Source organism: Pongo abelii, chromosome 15 (assembly GCF_028885655.2).
Source record: "Pongo abelii isolate AG06213 chromosome 15, NHGRI_mPonAbe1-v2.0_pri, whole genome shotgun sequence".
NCBI lineage: Eukaryota > Metazoa > Chordata > Mammalia > Primates > Hominidae > Pongo > Pongo abelii.
The window spans coordinates 47,797,143-47,814,267 of NC_072000.2; the positions used below are offsets into that span (position 1 = coordinate 47,797,143).

Genomic DNA, 17,125 nt, shown 5'->3' on the forward strand with positions numbered 1-17,125 from the left:
AAAATTTATAAGTTATTCCATAATTATATTAATTCCAATGATGAAGCAAAGTGTAAATGTGTGGTTTCTTATTCAATTTATATATTTGGTTATATTTTCCAGGTCTAATTTCTATTCCTTTTTAAGTGAATAAGATGTGATGCTATGCTATGGAAATTAATATTTTATTATGGGCAACTGATAAATCTGGAAGTCTTTCAGCAGAATAATCAATCTAGTCACATTGTGGAGTTTAGGCAAGTGTTAACAGAGACTAGAGGAAAGGAAATCTGTACTGGGATATCCATATGGCATCAAATAAGCATATAATCTACATCAGTAACACCAGAAAATAAGAAACATTTGGAGAAGGGAAGACATCAAAATCTATTCAGTACATACTATTTGGTATGCTCTTTACAGTTTCCCTCAAGTAATTCTGACATCTTATTAGAGCTTATTTCTATTGGACCAATAAAGGAATTGATATACTTACCTTACAATGGGAACTTGTTAAGCATTCTATTCTTCAAGCAGTGGTAAAATTGCGAACAAATCCTGAAGAAGAATTAGTGGCAAAACTGTGAATGCAACCTGAACTTTTCTACTCTGCTGCCACCACTATCTTTATCTAAGACACTCATACATTTATCTAACTAAAATTTAATTCAAGGTTCTACTTTTTTCTGTCTCCTTATAGTACTCTGTAACTCTAATTTTTAGCAAAGTCATATTCTGAGGTATATTATTGTTGGTTTTATTTTATTTATTTTTATTTTCGAGACAGTCTTGCTCTGTCACACTAGCTGGAGTGCAGTGGCACAATCATGGCTCACTGCAGCCTTGACCTCCCAGGTTCAAGAGATCCTCTTGTTTCTACTTCCCAAGTAACTGGGCCCACAGGTGTGCACTACCATGCCCAGCTAATTTGTTGTATTTTTTGTAGAGACTGAGTTTCACCGTATTGCACAGGCTGGTTCCAAACTCCTGGACTCAAGCAATCCACGAGCCTTGGCCTCCCAAAGTGCTGGGATTACAGGTGTGAGCCACCGTACCTCGCCTTATTGTTGGTTTTATATGTGTTATTTCTGTTACCAAAATTGAAGACTTGCAGATAGTAAGTCATATTATTATTTTTGAAACTCTCACCTACGATCGTGAATTTCTCTGCCTTTCTGTATTTCTATCAATTGTATGTTCTCGTATTTTGAAATTCTATATTTACCGTCATATGTATTTAAGATGGTTATGACTTTTTGATAAAGTTTACTCATATATCATTACAAAATATTGTTATCTATAGCATAGCTTTTTGTCATCAAATCTACTTTATCTAATATTAATATATAGCCATACCAGTTCTCTAATTTTTATTGTTTGCATAGAAGATAGTTTTCTACTATTTTGCTTTCAGATTATAAAGTCCCATAATTTAGAATGTATTTCTTCTAAATAAACTATAGTTAGTTCTTGCTTTTTTTTTTTTTTTTTTTTTGTTACAGAGTCTTTCTCTGTCACCCAGGCTGGAGTGCAGTGCACGATCTCGGCTCACTGCAAGCTCCACCTCCCAGGTTCACGCCATTCTCCTGCCTCAGCCTCCAGAGTAGCTGAGACTACAGGTGCCCACCACCACACCCAGCTATTTTTTTATATTTTTAGTAGAGACGGGGTTTCACCATGTTAGCCAGGATGGTCTCAATCTCCTGACCTCGTGATCTGCCCACCTCGGCCTCCCAAAGTGCTGGGATTACAGGCGTGAGCCACCACGCCCAGCCGCTTTTTTTTTTTGTTAACCCAATCTGAAAACCTCTCTTTTTTAATAGAAGTGTTTGGATCATTTACATTTAATATAAATGTTTATATGCCAGGATTTAAATCTACTGTGTTGGCATATGTCCCCTATTTTTCCAATCTATTATTGGTTCCCCTGCTTTAAATATCTTATATTCATATTGTTTAATCAAATTTAAAAAATAGTTTATCTGTTTTATGAATTTTTAGTTAAATATTTTTGGACTAATTTAGGGACTACTCTAGAGATTCCAGTATATGTTTTAAATTTTTACAATCTATCAAATACATTTTTAAACTAACTTTATAGACACCATAAGAACCTTACAATAGTAAAGTTTCATTGACCTCCTCATGCCCTAAGGCTCATATTTGTCATTATGTATTTCTACATATGCAATAATCCCATCATATATTGTTGTTACTTTTTCTTAAAATAATCACTAGAGAGTACATACATAATATATATATATACACATACATATAGGCATGTGTATATGCATATACATACACAGGTGTATGTATTTAACTTTTAAAAGATATTTTATAATTATCCACCTATTTGTATTTTTTGAGCAGTTAAACATTTTTATTTGTAATCATTTCTTTTAGTTTGAAGAACTTTCAGTATTTTTTGTAGTACAGGTGGGCTGGAGACCAAGTGTCTCTGAAAATATTATTATTTTGCCTTCATAGTTACATAATATTTCAACTGAAATATAATTGATATAGAATGAATAGTTTGTTTTCCTCCAACTGCACATTATAAAAATGTTCTTTCTTTGTCTTCTGACCTTCATTATTTCCGAAGAGATGTACTCATTGTTTTTATTGTAATAGGCCTTGCCCTGGACTCTAGACGCTTTGAGATCAGCCTAACCAACATGGTGAAACCCCGTCTCTACTGAAAATACAAAAATTAGCCAGGTGTGGTGGTGGGTGCCTGGAATCCCAGCTACTCAGGAGGCTGAAGTGGGAGAATCACCTGAACCCAGGAGGGAGAGGTTGCAGTGAGCCAAGATTGTGCCACTGCACTCCAGCCTTGGTGACAGAGCAAGACTCTGTCTCAAAAAAAAAAAAAAAAAGAAAAAAGAAAAGAAAAAAGGTTTTCTCTGTATCTTTGGTTTTGAGCAGTTTGACTGATATATCTAGATATGGTTTTCTTTGCATTTTCCCACTTGAAATGGATTACTGTGATATACTGTGTGTACTTTAAAAAATTTCTGACCGTTATCTCTTCAAATAATTTTCTGCACCATTTTATCTCTCCTCTTTTATTTTGTATTCCGATAATATATCTCTCTCTCTCACACACACATACATATATATATATCTTATATATAGGCATATGACAAATATATATATAAAACAGATATATGCATATTTATATATATATATACACACACACATTTTAATCTCAGTATGTTTGGCAGTTTAGTATTTTTTTTACTCATTATTATCTTTATGTTTTGGTTTGGCCTGTTTTCAGTTTCAATGATCTTTCTTCTGCTGAGTACAAAAGCAGATCAAATGACCACTTAAAGATCATTAAGCAAGTTTTTATATTAATAATATATGTATAAGTTGTTTTTAATATTCCAACTTGGTTTATGTTTTCTGCTTCTGCTGAAAATTTGAATAACATATAAGCAACTAAGAACAAATTTGTAAGCCATTTCCAATATGCATTTTAAAATAACATATTTATTGTGTATTATATGTTATTCATATGCAAAATGTTATTCTCATTTAAACATCACAGGAGACAATTAATAGATAGGAATACTGTTATATCCAATTCAGAAATAAAAAAAAAATCTGTAGAGTTAAGTAATTAATCTTCAGTCACAAAATCAGTATGTTTGCAAACTATATTTAACCCAGACTGTTTCTTAACCACTACCTTAAAACTACAACATGCCTAGAAAATTAATGGGTACTATTTATTGAATAGTACTACAGAGTTATACTAAATATCACAAATTGGCCACAACTGATCCTCTCACATTCTTACAAATAATACCCCTCTCAGAGACACCATGGTATATAGTGTGCATTTTATAAGTTGCTTTTAAGTTAACCAGTTGAACTCTGTACAGGGTATTTTGGAAGGACGCAACCACCTTGTTGTGGAATATAGTACTGCCATTCTACAAGGTGCAATAAAGCAATTGCCTATTTAAGAAATCTGGAGAATCAAACAACTGGCATACTTCAATTAAAGACCAAGACATGAAATGAGGAGGCTTAGCAAGAAATTAATAATGAAGAAAATTTTAGGAAAGTTTTGTATGTGCAGAATTGCCTAGAAATACATCTGGCTTCTAATTCATAGAAATAACCTGCGTACTCTTGGGGTCAATGGCATCTCCTCCACTGTGAACATATTTTTATCCTTACTTACATAGTCTTAGAGTATTGACAGTATTCTACTTCTATTCGGTCATCTAGGCATTGTCCAACATTATTTACTTGGTATACATGAGAAAATTAAAATAATCATTTAGAAGTATAACTCATTTTGTGTCTCTATTTTACAATTGAATATAATAATGTCTTCCTAAACCAAAAGGCAAGTGTCCAGAGACATCAATTTATTGAGTTCCCCCACAGGGCTAAAATTTTTTATGTGCAAGTCAATTTATAACTGTCTTGGATCACTGATAAATTATGGTTCCCAATGATCATAAGAGTTAGTGTTCTCAAAGTTTCTTGGTGACTGTATTAATAAGACGGCAAACTCTGTTTAGTTTTTATTCATACAGGTATTTAAAAAACTATACCTAGTACTCAGGCATGAGTTTCTGGTAACTCATCTAAAAGAAATATTTGAAGGCTGGATGCAGTGGCTCACGCCTGTAATCCCAGCACTTTGGGAGGCCGAGGCAGGCAGACCACTTGAGATCAGGAGTTTGAGACAAGCCTGGCCAACATAGTGAAACTCTGTCTCCACTAAAAAATACAAAAATTAGTTGGGTGTAGTGGCGGGCACCTGTAACCTCAGCTATTCAGGAGGCTGAGACACGAGAATCGCTTGAACACAGGAGGTGGAGTTTGCAGTGAGCGGAGATCAAGCCACTGCACTCCAGCCTGGGAGACGGAGCGAAACTCCATCTCAAAAAAAAAAAAAGAGTACGCTACTCAGAATCATGCCTCCTCTGACATGGGTCTGTTGTCCTTGAACTTAAACTACACCGCTAACACTCTGCTGTTTCTTGCTCTCTTATGTTACAAAGGCAGTCCTCTGAAGAAACTCTAGATGAAAGCTTTCTGTAAATTCTCTGGAAATGCTCAAATTTAGGATGAACAGAGCAAAAATATAATCCAAGGTGATCACAGGGAACACCTGCCATTTAACTCACTTACATAAAGATCTACCATATTATGCTTATAGAAACCCTCTAGGACTTTGTCTTTCAAATGCAAGACACAAAAAGAAGTGGAATAAGCCTCTTAAATGTCTGAAGAAGATGATTTGGACAACTTGTTTTGTAAAAGAGGAACATTCAAGAACAAAAATTACATTTTAAGCTGGTGAAAGTTTAAATCACATGGGAATTACTGAAAAATACTTTTTGATAAAGGTAATCAGCTAGAAATTGATACCCCAGGGAACAATGGGAGTTATAATGAATTAATATATGAAAATCAATTTGAAAGGGGAAATCATTATAGGCTACACGTTTGCTAGTGTGCTATCACATAAAAGTTTTTAGGTTTTTTTCCTTTTAAATTATATATTGATTATAAATGTTGCTTCATTGTTTTAAAAATAAAATATATACGTCACAAAAAAATTCAGATTAAAAGACATAACAAAGAAGTATAGATGGTTACAAATGTCTCCCCAAATAATATATGTAACAACTGAATTAGTCTCCCTCTTATTTCTGATATTTTCACAATAAAAGAAAAAAGAGACCTGGCACAGTGGCTCACACCAGCATTTTGGGAAGCCGAGGTGGGCAGATCACTTGAGTCCAGGAGTTTGAGACCAGCCTGGACAACATAGTGAGACTACCCCATCTCTATTTAAAAAAAAAAAAAAAGAAAGAAAATACAGTAGTTTTAGTTAGTATTTTATAACTACTCGTGCTGTTTTATTAACCTTTGAAATATTTAATAGTGTTTTTCCCCAGATTTCAAAATAATTAGATGCAGCATAAATTAAAACATACATTCTGTGATTTATCACCTAATTTCAGTAATTTTTTATAAAATCTTTGGAGGGTGCCAGTATCTCCCCATGAAAGTCTTAAGCCTGTAATTCTCATTTGTTTATTCCCTCTGTCACCCTAAAAACCTGAATATCTTACTAAGTTCTCTTCAAAATGTTCAACATGATCCAGCTGACCCAGCTTCTAGTTCCTAACTTCAAATGTGAATGACAGACAGTTACTATTATTGCCATCTGTACGTTATCTCACTTAGAAAAGTGTTGTATTTCATTCACAATTGTTACCTATTTTTGCGAGTTTACCTGTCTCCAGCATTCTGTTCATTCAAACCCCCATTTCTTATTCATTTACTCTTATGTGATGATTCGACAGAGTGCAGGTATTTTATTTCATTGAATTTTCATATATATTTTAGTCATATTTCTTGAAGAAATTTAAATCATTAAAATATATTTAATAAGTATTGTTATTCATAGGTATGCAAGTTGTGTGTTGAAATACTTCATACATTCATAAGCAGTATGCTGTGATACTGCATTTGAGGGGGATAAAAAAGTATGAGTAATTTAATATGTTATGTTTCAATATAGTTGCTCAGGTATCTTAGATATATTATTTATTATTTTCTTGAAATCAGTTTAGTTTCTGTTCTGAGGCTTTGTCCTGCCACATAGAGCAAAATTGTCCCAAAGTTCCAGTTTCTATACAGAGCCAGGGTGTTGGAGAAGAATCTTAGTGACTGCTAGTGGTCCCTCTTTGCTCCTGCTGAGATGCCCATTGTACAGTCTGTAGAATTCCTCCATTCTATTAGATCTGTTGTTTCCAGAACAGCATCTAGACCTCAGCAATTACAATCCAGCCTCTAAAGCTACATCACACAGCCATCTGCTCCCTCTTCTCCAAGTCTTATCACCTTGTGATCTGTGAGGACTTGGAGAAGAGGGAACAGATCTCTGCTCTCTCTCTCTCTACTCTCTCTCTGGTAATCTCCAAACCCACCAATCAACTTTCAATTTTTTGTAGTCTCTGGAAATTCTATCCATTCCCTACTTTTATGTTCCTCAAATACATTCCCATAACAATCCTTTTAATGTGTTTGAACATCTACAAAAATCAAATTGAAATGTTCCATGCAACTACTGCTTTCTGCCCTGTAAAAAGTATCCAAAGCAAGGAAATACAAAGGGCATGGGTATTTGCTTGGAAGTAACAAGAAGAAGTAGGGAATATGGGGGGACAGAAATATAGAAACACACATTCCTGGCTGTACACATTGCCTTAACTTGTAAGCAAATATATTTTAAAAAAAAGGTTTTGCAAGATTTTCCAAGGACACAGAGAGGATGACTGCTTTCTCACCCTGCTGTAGCCTCCCGGTTCTACAATTTTAACTCTTATTAACCCCAATTTTAAGTAGAAAACTTACTTAGGAAGTAATTTCAACTATTTTGTAATAATATTTGTAGATGAAAAACACTTTATAATTTTTGAAACATATTTCTTTAATGTTTTATTAACAAATCTAAATATATTTACCTTTTGTATACTATATGGAAATGAGATGTCAAAGTATATAAACTTAAATTTATGATTAGTAATTAATATTTAATTATGTTAACTTACTTTTGAATGACTCAGACATTTTATGGTTATGTATTACTTAGCAAAACAGGATTTTAAGTTACTGAAAAGAATTTTGAAGCTATAAAGCAGGTACCCTTCCTAAAGTCTTCCCAAGTTGTATGGGGTCCCAAGTAGCCATGTGACACCCATGGATGGCTATCGAGGGTGGGGCCCATCTGGATCTTGCATTACATACCAGGTATGAGCTCAGGAAAAAGGACAGAGTTGTGAAGATGATGTCTGAAGGATCTAACCCCTCCCAGCCTGGCTAGGAGGCAAAGCTGTGCCATAGAAGATGGGGCCATACTGGGCTTGACTCTGCCCTGTAGCTGGTGGTCCAGGTGCTAAGAACATGTCCTTAGGCCTTACCATGTCCACTTGTTCAGACCTCAGAATCTAGAGGCTCAAAAACCAAAGATAAGCTTACAATCAGATGTGCACAAGGCTTCAGAGAAGCCTAGCAGCCATCCCTCAAAGCTTTAGCACACAGACAAATCCAGCACATATTAAAAGTACTACAGAAGCAATAAGCAGTGTGTTATGACCTTGATACTTCTGGTAGAAACAGCCTAAACCTGTCTGGTGAGGAGTACAAGCGAAAATGTCTGAATTATGTTTTACACTGACAGTTCTGAGGACATTCCAACTTTATATTTCCAACAATTTGAAACTAACTTTATTTAACAAAGCTTTATCCAAGGCATGTGAACTAAAAGACATTTATGTTTGTTTCTATTTTTCTGATAAAATATTTTATCTAAGCACTTATATTTTTCTTTAAGCCAATTAATTAGAGCTCTTATATTTTGGTAGTGAATTAGCACATAACATAACACAACACATATAAACATATAGACATGCAGACACAGTCAGAAGTGGATCTTACAGCTTTTTAAGATTCTTCATTTGCCACTTTTCAAATAGTTTTGTTTCCCCCTTTTAGACTGTCAAGCTCTAAATGATTATTACCTAGCAAGCAGAAATTTTTATTTCCCAAGACATGACTTCTTAGGTGAATATTTACGTATCAAAGGCACAGAATTTAGATCTAAACACCATTATTCCTTGAAATAAAAAAGGGGTAAGTAAAGGTCCAGTCAAGACAAGATCATCAGGAAAGTATCTTAAACAAAGGGAAGATTTGTAAGCCAATATCTTTCTCTTCCTAACAGTTTCTAGTGACTTAGATACTGGAAGGGAGATACACTTAAACATGAAAATTTCTTCTATAGATGTAAATTTCTCTTACAAAACATGTTAGAATAGCCATAAAAATTCCAGAAAGTATTTTGCAGACCAATCTAGTTAGATAGGTGGCCTTTTTAACAAAGCTTGTTTCTTGATTAGGTTATTGACTTTAATAAGGCAAAAGGCATACTTCCTATGTCTGAACTTAGTATGGATAGCTCTGAAAAAGAAGCAACCCTATTATACCTAATTTCTGTCTGACCATATTTTCTAGGAGCTGTTTCTCAGCTGAGCGCCTACACATAAAAGCCCAAAGGCTTCATATGCTCCAAAGATGAAAAAACAAAACAAACAAAACAAAAAAGAAAATATCAAGATCTGTCCATGGAAGGAAAAAGGACCCGTAACAAATGGATACCCCAATTGGTTCCCTGACCAGGAATCCAACCTGGGCTACAGCCATAAAGGCACAGAATCTTAGTGACTAGACCATAGGGTGGAACGCTTTTTGTAAGTCTTACAGGGGTTTCAAAGCAAGAAGTTTGAGCATACAAAGGATTTTAACTTTTAGGGCAGATTTACTCTTTAGTTTTGTCAAGAGAATTTCTAAGTCTAGCCATAACACTATTATGTGTCCCTTTTAAAAATTTTAATATTTTTATAAATGTGTATAAGGCAATTCTTTAGAATAAGAACTCTCAAATTTTTTTTAATTATGAGTCTAATTTAAAGTATCTATCTTGTGGCTATTAATAATTAGAATTTCCATCAATGAAGAGTCAAACTCTGTAAAATAGTCGAAGAGATTTATTCTAAGCTAAATATGAGTGACCATGGCCTGTGACACAGACCACAGCAGGCCCTGAGAACATGTGCCCTAGGTAGTCGGGGCGCAAGTTAGTTTTATACATTTTAGAGAGGCATGAGACATCAATCAAATACATTTAAGAAATACATTGGCTTGGTCTGGAAAGGTGAGACAACTCAAAACTGGGGGGCTTCCAGGCTATAGGTGAATTTAAACATTTTCTGGTTGACAATTGGTTGAGTTTGTCTAAAGACCTGGAATTGATAGAAAGGGAGTGTTCAGGTTAAGATAAAGACTGTGGAGACCAAAGTTCTTGTGAAGTTTTACAGTGGCTACCCTTAGAGACAATAGATGACAAATGTTTCCTATTCAGATCTTAGTTAATCTCTTTAGGATTTGGAGGGTCTGCAAACAAGGATAATTTGACTTCTTTCATTCCAATTGGACACCCTTTACTTCTTTCTCTTGTCTGATTGCTCTAACTTGGAATTCCAGTAGTGTGTTGAAAAACGCTGATGAAAGTGGACATCTCTGTTTGTTCTGAGACACCTAAAGCTGGGAGTGGAGTGATACAAGCATCCCTGTCACCACCACTACCAATACGACTGACATGAAGCTGGCACAGCACTAGGTCTCACCCAGAGCCTGCTGTAACTACTCCCTGGCTACTGCTTACACAAGGCCCTGGGGGTCTGCAATTGGCAAGTGGCAAAGCCAACCAGGACGTATCTTTCTTTTCAAGGCAGTGAGGATCCCCAGGCCCTGCGTAGGTTCAGAGGTGCCATCAAGGAGTCAGAGACTAGAGTCAAAAACCTTAGAAATCTACCTGGTGTTCTTTTGTGCTGTGGCTGAGCTGGCACTCAAACCACAAGATGCAATCCTGTCCACCATTTCCTCTCCTTTCCAAAGGCAGGAGAGCCTCACCTTATAGCTACTGCTCCCATAGGCCCACAGGGAGTGCTGCGAGACTACCACCAATATTCCCTTAAGGCCTAAGGGCTCTTAAGTCAGCTTGTGATGAATTCTGCCTGACCTAACACTCACCTTTCAGGACAATGGGCTCCTGTCTTCCCCAGCGCAGATCCAGAAATGCCATCCAAGGGTCAAGTTCTGGAATTGGCGATCCCACAGGCCCACTTGGTGCTCTATCCCCCTGTGGCCATGCTGTTACCTAAGGTGCAAGACAAAGTCCCCTTTACTTTTCCCTCTGCTTTTCTCAGGCAGAACGGATCTTGCCCCATAGCCGCCACAGCTGGTAACATGCTGATTCTCACCTGAAGCCAGCTAGTTTCAGGGGCTCACCCAAGGCCTGTAATGTAGTACCTGGGTATCACTACTGGTTATTCAGGGCCCAAGGGCTCCTCAGTTAGCAGGTGACCTATGCCCCTGGACTGCATCCTTCTCTTCAAGGCAGTGGGTTCCCTTCTGGTTCAGGGTGTGTTTAGAAATGTTATCTGAGAGCTGGGGCCTGGAATGGTGCCCTTGCGACTCTGATTGGTGCCGTGTCCAGCTGTGGCTTAGCTGGTATCCAAGATGCAATACAAAGTCCTCCTCACTCTTCTCTCTCCTCTTCTCAAGCAGAAGGAAGAAGTCTTTTTGAGCTGTGAGCTGTGCAGCTTTGGTTAGGGGAGGGGTGATGCCAGCACTCCCTTAGCTGCTCCAGCTGGTATCTCAAAATGTCATGTACCCCCTAGTCCACTGTCTCAGCCCAGTTCAGCACTAGGACTTAGCTAAGAGTTGCAATCCTTATGGCCTAAACTGCCTTTCAGGTTTATAGAGACCAAGGGCACTTTGGCCTTCAGTGGCGAAGTTTGCAGGAACTCAAGTTCCAACTGCTGGGATTGGCGATTCCACTCTGGCTAATGCTGGTTTAAATGCTCCTTCCGTGAGTGGGCATCAGCTGAGTTTTGTCTTGTTTTCCTTTCTGTTCTAACAGGACAGCATTGAGTTCAATGCTTCACAATTGCTGTGCTCTCCCCTCCCCCAGCACCTGGAAACACTCTGCATCACACTGCCACTGCTTGGGGGTGGAGGAGGAGTGGCGTCAGCTATTCGAGGCTGTTTTCTACCTCTTCAGTGCCTCTTTCAGTGACACAAACTTAAAATCAGGTACTATGAGGGCTCATCTGATTTTTAGTTCTTATGAAGCTGTTTCATCTGTGTAGACACTTGTTAACTTGGTGTCCTTGACGCAATGGTGATTGGTGGAGCCTTTTATTCCACTGTCTTGCTTAGCCTCCATTACTCTACTTTAACTTTTGAGCCACAGAGAGTTCATCTTGTTTGTTATTGGGAACATAATGTCTAAATATGGTTTTGATGCTTGTTCTGTTATTTCAGGCTGTATTTTCTTGGCTTTCAGCATACTTTGTGATATTTTGTTAGACGCCAGACATGATATATCAGGTAATAGGAACTTCGGTAAATAGGCATTTAGTGTAATGATTTATTTTAAACTGGCTAGGAGTTAATCTGAGTTTAATATTTGCTGTAGCAGTAGGTGCCAACTGCTTCAAATTCCTCTAGTGTTCTTGTTTTTGCCCCCTACTGCCCTGTTGATTTGGAAATTCTCTAAAAACTCCTCCACAGACAGATTGCATCCTGCAGCTGTTTCGGTTACAATCTGTTGTGATTTTACTGAACCTATATTGATGTAAAGGGTGTGGCAGAGAAGTTAATGAACCTATAATTATAATCAGTATTTAGTGAGACTGTTTCTCTGAATCGTAACCTTCCCAGTGTTTCTCACCTTCCCCACTCATCCTTTAGGTAAGGGAGGAAGTCTATTGAGGGGCTAGTATGGGAGAAATGCCCTCCCTCTAGCTGGCAGTAAGGCTCAAGTAATTTTGACCTTCATGTAGTGAATAGTTCCTTTGTTATGAAGAATGTTTTGGGGAATATTGTACAATGGTTACTCTTCCTGGTCTCCTTCCAGAGCCACATATGGATATCTTTTGGTGCTTAACCATGAGAGCCTTGTGGAGTTCCTGGAATGTGGGATCCTGGAGTGTTGGACCTCTAAGACTGTAGCCCCTAGGAATTTTCCACTCTCATTCTAGTCTAAACTCAGACTCCAGGAATTCACCAATAATAGCATTTAAATGTTCTGCAAATTTGTAGCTTCAGCAGCTTCTCTTCTAGGTAAGCTCATCTGTGACTCTCTTAATTTACCTGTCTCTCGAGATTTCAGGATAGAAGTTTGCTTTATCAATTTTCAGATGGGTCCAAATGTTGATTTTCATGTTGTTTTGATTTTCTTGTTGTAAGGATGGAAGTAATGGCTTCCAAGGTCTTTACATGTTGATTTGCAATCAGAAGTTGATTGAATCTATTCTGATTTAATCATGGATTGAATCTACTAAGATCATAAAATTTTTAGATATTTGTGATTAATGATTTATTTCATCTTTTCTAAACTCTTTAGAATTTCAAAAATGATACATGCTAATTTTAAAAGGGTAAGTAATACAGAAATATTTAGAAAAAAATAGTGAAAATTGCTTTAATCCTCAATCCAATATCCTATGACTTTAAATAGAATTAAATATTTCAGCATTCTAATTTTTTTCTTATTATTTATACGTCTTTTAGAATTCCAAAGCATAGCTATAAATCAATCATGCTTATGTAATACCTTATTACTCAGGTTAAATTACTTGAAAGGATTGAAACTCTAACATAATTTATGAAAATTTGGTCAATTTTTTAGTAAACAGTTCTGTTGTAATTAAAATTAAAATGATGCACTTCTATAATTCCTCTCCACATACTTCAAAACTATAATTGTGACTGCATACACATCACAGGTTATTCACACAATTAAAATAGATTGCATAAATATTTCTTTTCACAGATCTTATGTATATTTTAAATTATTTCAAATCAAAACTGTTTTACCTGCAGTTGTTTTAAACTTATCTCTAATTTTGACAGATTATAACTAAACTTCATTTTTTCAGTGACTTCTTATTATTTTCTAGGTTAAATCTAATTTTTGCTTAGCTTTTAATAGCTATAATGCCTCAGAGACGCACTCTCTTTTTTCTTCTTGACACAAATTAATTTTTTTCTTCTGACACATGTGGTTTATACTATTAATACTAATTAGATATAAAAAAAACTAACTATAACATGATATGAAATGCTCTGGTAATATATATATATTCTGCTCAAGTGGCCCTGTAGGCAACTAAACTAGCCTGACTTTGAGTGGGTTGACAACTTCCTACAGAGAATGACATTTTAGTTAAATTTAGACTAAGTTCAAGAAAGTCAATTGAACAAGAGGACTATTGGGCAAACTAAGTGCATAAAATAGTTCCAGAAATTCCTCACAGTTTAGTTAAGCTTGGGAGATTCAAAAAATAGTAATTTGTTAGGTACAATTAAGCATGGTATGTGGGTCTAGACACTGCCATGGATGAAGATAGAAAAGTAGACCAGGTTCAGAAAAATTGAGCCTTAGGTGTTGCACATAAGAGTTTGACATTTCCTTTAAGGATGCCACTGATTTTAGAGAGTTGTGGCATGCTCATTTTTGTGTTTTAAAAATACAAGAAGAAGAATGGAATGGAGAAGGGAAACACTAGAAGCAGCAAGATCAGAGGCTACTGTAATATCTAGATGAGAATCAACAGGGGCATGAGCATGACATTTGGATAAGTGAAACACATAATTTGGTGACTTTGCAGATCTGACTGGAACCTGCCCAAATCCTCTGAGATCTCTTTCATTGATTTAATATCCCCATCTCCTAACTTTTGCTTGTATTGCTGTTAATGGCTCCCACTTGGAAACTCCTCCGGAGAACTGTCTTTGTATGAATGGATCAACCCTGCGGTTTATATCCCCCCATAATCTGAGGTAGGAGATCATCAGGACTTGTTTTCCAAGCACTCGTCATGACACTGGTCATGACCCTACTAATCAGATCAGAATCTGGTCAAAACAGGATGCAGTAAAGAAGCCAGTCAAAATCAGTCGATGGAAATAAAAACAATCTCTAGTTGCCCTCACTGCCCATTAACATAAAGCCACTCCCACTGGTGCCATGACAAACACACCATGGCAATGCATGATGACAATAGCCTAAAAGTTACCTTATAAAATTTCCCCACCTTTTTTTGCAGGAAGTTCTAAGTAATCTGCCTCTTAATTAAAAGTGGGTATAAAAACAGCTGCCAACAGCCCATACACTGCTACTCTGGGCATACTGACTAAGGGTTAGTCCTGCTCCACCAAAAGTAGTACATCTGCTGCTGCTGTACACTTCAATAAAAGTTGCTAATACCTTCAGCTCACCCTTGAATTCTTTCGTGGGCAAAGCCAAGCACCCTCTCAGGCTAAGCCCCAATTTGGATGCTTGCCTGCCCCTATCAAATTTACTAACATGAATAGCCAACGTGATGTTATTTGGTTGGGTGTGGTGAGAAAACTGGCACAAAAGCCTATCTCTCTAGCCTCGGCAGGACTAATTCTGTGGTGCAAATTATATTTCCTTCTGTGTCACCTAAGACAAGACTTCAGCTAAAACTATATTGTTGTTTGGGTTTACCTGCTATGGACTGAAGTGTGTATCTACCAAATCTCCAGGTTGAAATCCTAACCCCCAAGATATTTGGAGATAGGGTCTTTAGGGAGGTAACTAAATTAAATGTGGTCATAAAGGTGAATGCTAATCTAACAAGACTGGTATGCTTATAAGAAGAAGAAGAGATGCCAGAGATCTGTCCCTCTGCAAGCATATGGGGGAAAAGATGTGATAATAAACCAAGAAGTGAGCTGTCTGCAAGTCAAGAAGAAAGCCCTCACCAGGAATGAAATTGTTCAGTACTTTGGTCGTGGATGTTTAGCTTCCATAACTGTGAGAAGATAAATATCTGTTGTTTAAGCCACTCAGTCTGTGGTATTTTCTTATGACACTTTGAGCAGACTAATAAATCCCCTTCTATATCTATTATTCTCTTTCTTATAAGCTTCTCTTGCTGGAATACCCTTAATGCATCACTTACATAAGAATACCCATCTTAGGTTCTGGGTCTAGAAGTACTGAATTTAAAGAGTGATATTGGAATATTAGATTAAAGAAAAAAGTGTGGGGATATCTCCAGAACTGGGGCTGTGATACTGAAAGCAGATAATAGAGAAAATATGGGATTTGATTCTTTCTGTCACTAACTGAATGTGGTAATTTATTTGTCAAATCATCTACTTTAATGAGACTGAATTTCTCCATTTTTAAATTGGATTACTATGACTTTAAACCAGTACACGTTCTGCTTCCTCTACAAAATTATACACATCTTAAGTTTATACATGATATTCCACCTATTTTATTGTTGAAATTCTCCTTCTTTTGAAGGTAGTGACTGATTAGTTGTGTTTTTCACTTATTAATCTCATAAAAAACAATACTTAAAGCCCAAAGGAATATCTCATACCTTACGTATGGCTCAATGTCCCTTTTACAAATGGAGTAAAAAAATACCTAGAATATTTATTACATTACCTATATAGATGTATCTCTGTAGCTATTCTAATTCTTTCAACTAACGACAGTCATTTGGAGAAAAAGTAGCTGTCTTAATCAACTGTGATATGCAAGATACACAGTAGTCCTCCTTAACCTGAAGCTTTTTTTCTGCCATTTTAGTTACCTATGGTAGAGTAAAATAAAATATTAGAGAGAGAGACCACATTCACATAACTTGTATTTCACTACGTTGTTATAATTGTTCTATTTTGTTATCATTGTCATTAATCTCTTACTGTGACTAATTTATAAATTAAGCTTTATAATAGGTATGCATATATGTATAAGGAAAAAAAACATAGTATACACTATATAGAGTTTGGTACAATCTGTAGTTTTAGGCATCCACCAGAGGTCTTAAAACATATCCTTCACAGATAAAGGGGAATTACTGTAGTTGTTAAACAAAACAAAACAAAACAAAACCTTGACCATAGTTAAAGTTACACAGTTAATTATTGATTCAATTCAAACATTTAACATGTTAGCTTTTCTCTTCTAATTATGGCAGGTTCTGTGTCTGCGAAGAGCTTAGAATACACAGCCATGGCAATCAAAGTAATCTGATCTTGGCAATACTTAGAAGAGTCTGGAAATAATCTTACAAAGATGTGGAAAAGTCATATTGGCGTAATACAGGCAGGAAGCACTGTGATGGATAAAGAGAATGAAAGTAGACTGATGTAAACCTTTTATTGAGAATTGACATGTGCTGGCTGTATTCATGAGCAGAACGTGAGTTGCTTGAAAGTCTTCAGAATTTGGCAAGCTTATGCAGAGGGGTAAACAAGAAATTTTAATTAGGAGGACACTACAGCTTGGAATGTGAAAATGCTAATGATGAGATTGTTCAGTAATAGTTATGAAACTATTCCAAAATGCAGACATTTGTCTGAGAGTTACATTATAATTAATAAAATGTGCAGGCAAAATAAGAAATGAAGGAATCCTGCAAGACTTTCTTTTTATTTTTTGGCACACTCCGGTTATTGTAATCTTAACTTCGTGAGACGTTTATAGATATTC

The 17,125-nt window shown here is 36.3% G+C and overlaps 1 long non-coding RNA gene across 1 annotated transcript in view; it reads right to left on the reverse strand.

The window, feature by feature from the left end:
• Positions 1–473: 473 nt before the first annotated feature.
• The window catches only part of LOC129049758 (uncharacterized), a 106,734-nt gene continuing 90,082 nt past the window's right edge, over positions 474–17,125 (reverse strand). Inside the window, exon 4 of the long non-coding RNA XR_008513065.2 lies at positions 474–537. This is a non-coding gene — a long non-coding RNA (uncharacterized LOC129049758). The remainder of the gene's footprint in view (positions 538–17,125) is intronic.